Source organism: Penaeus japonicus, unplaced genomic scaffold, assembly GCF_977035675.1.
Source record: "Penaeus japonicus unplaced genomic scaffold, GWHDUDI00000001_assembly GWHDUDI00000029, whole genome shotgun sequence".
Classification (NCBI taxonomy): domain Eukaryota; kingdom Metazoa; phylum Arthropoda; class Malacostraca; order Decapoda; family Penaeidae; genus Penaeus; species Penaeus japonicus.
The window spans coordinates 27,738,638-27,741,137 of NW_028234431.1; positions in this window are offsets into that span (position 1 = coordinate 27,738,638).

The following is a 2,500-nucleotide window of genomic DNA, read 5'->3' on the forward strand; positions in this document are numbered from 1 at the left end:
AAATAGCTGATAACCTCTACCATAAGCCACAAAAGAAAAACGGATCTCTGCTATAAGACAAGAACCCGCTATTAGAAGTGTTGTTAGGAACTTGAAATTTGGGGGGGCTGAGCCCAGGATATATATATCTTTAGATTCTCACTCGACCATTTTCAAGTAATTCCCGAGTACAATTGACATGTGAAACAAATACCCTAACGACACAACAACAGAAGCAATATATTTTAGACCTCTTGAAAAAGTCAAATCATGACCGGGCACAAGAGTTCATATCAAACAGTACTCAAACAGCCAATTTGTTTGGCGAATACAGTTGCCAAATAAATTGTGTAGATATTTTGTGCTTGAATGGAGATGTTAGCAAAGCTAGAAGTCTGGAGATCAGAGTCCCCCTAGAGATTTATGATATTACTGAAACAACTTCTCTGAAGTTTAGATATGCAAATGACTTGGCCAGATCATCGGTAAATAGTGTTAACGATCTGAAACAGGACCTCTAGGAGGACACCTATGTAAACCACAACTTCTTTAAAAGATGCAAGTCAATTACAAACACTGAAATACATAAACTTTTAACTTATGAAAGTGGTACATTGCTCCTGTATCCGATGGTTCAAAGAGGGAATGAAAACCTTGTAATCTCAGGAAACATCTGCATATTTCGGACACCAGCATTCACAGTTTGTGGGAGCTTCATATAGTTTATATACCTATCATGAATATGATCCACAATAGCATGTATTACTAGATAATGTAACGGTAAGATGAATAATAGCTTTTGTTTTTATCATAGCATTACTGGGGAAGCCATGGATCTGCTGTTCGCACCACTTTTGTTCGCTGTTATCTGGAAAGTCTATAAAATATTGATGTACCCTTTACGTTTTGTGGATTTGGCCATTGACAGAACTATTAATTTATGATATGACTCGATTTTCTTTTCCCAGATAGTTTGGTTTTGTTAAGTATTTGTTAAGCTTCTCTAGTTGTTTTTTTATCTTTATTGTGCCAATTTTGGTCTCAAAGCTCACAGTATAAAGCTATAGGGATTAAATCAATATGACGAATGAACAGGACCGAAACAAAGTTTACAACCCTTGTTAGTTTGTTTGTTTTTTTCAGAATCCACGTGGCATCTTCCCCTGCCGCGCAAGGGCTCTGCTTCAACCATATCATTTTGACAACTGTACTTTGCGCCCTGCCTTGCTAATGGCCAGGATACGCTGAAACCAGGAACTGACCCCTTCCTGTACTCCCAAGCAGTGCCTCCTACACATCACAGACCAAGCCTCCGGTTATCTTTTCCTGATTGATCCTAGTGATGATCTCAGCTTTCTGTCCGTCACTATGGACGAAAATAATTAAATTCCTACTGCTTTAAACTTTCACATAGCAAACATTTCTCCCATCTGGATCTTCAGCCAATGCCTGAAAATGACGTTTCCGTTGATCTTTCGTCATAGTGGATACACACCAATCCATTCTCGGAACAGACTTCTTGCAGTATTTTCAGCTCATGGTAGATCTTCACACCAGAACCCTCATGGATGCTTCCACCGGCAACATTACTCATGGTTCGTCGGCCACACACGCCATTCCCAAACTCCAGACTCCAGGCGGCTACCCATGACGACTGCTCCTACCACAAGTTTCTCCGCACATTCCCTTCCCTCCTGCAGCTGCTCTGTAGTAGAAATTCCCCTCAGCATCAAGTAAAACCTTATATTACATCTGGTCCTACTATGCATTTGAAATGTTGCCACCTTTCCCCCAATTGGCTCCAGGCAGCTAAAGCTGAATTCAAACAAATGCTGTCGTCGCCCCTACACCTTGTCCCGAAGAAAGATGGGGAATAGCACTCCTGTGATGGTCATCGACAAGTTAACCTTGTGACCATGCCCAACAGTACCCTCTGTCCCATATACTAGATGTCATACAATATCTCTCATGTTGCACCATATTCTCTAGGATTGATCTAGCACGGGTTTACCACTAAATCCCTATAGCACTTATATCTGGTAGAAACTTTTCCTTTATACAACAATTGTTCCAATATCCTCAAAGCAGGGGACATTCTCCCATTGGCTTGAGGTATTCTCTATCCCTGACATCACTGCAGCCACAGTATCCAAAGCTTTCGCTGCTGGTTGGGTAGTACACTACAGCATCCCTGCAGTCATCACGACAAACTGAATGGCAGTTTAAATCTGTGCTGTGACCTTCTCTGATGTATTTACTGGGTTCCAAACAAATACACACCAATGCATACCATCTCTTGGCCATTGGTATGGTCGAATGCTTTCATCGACAGTTCAACCAACAATTGGATGGATGAGTACCCTTGGTTCTTATCAACATTTGACCCACTTTGAAGGAAGATCTACAATTCATCTCGCCCTCCCAAGGGATATCTTTGCTGATTCCCTCTAAGGACTCGACAACCCTGCCTCTTTTGTGTCAATCCTGTGTCTGAAAATGCACCAACTCTAGTCTCAAGCAA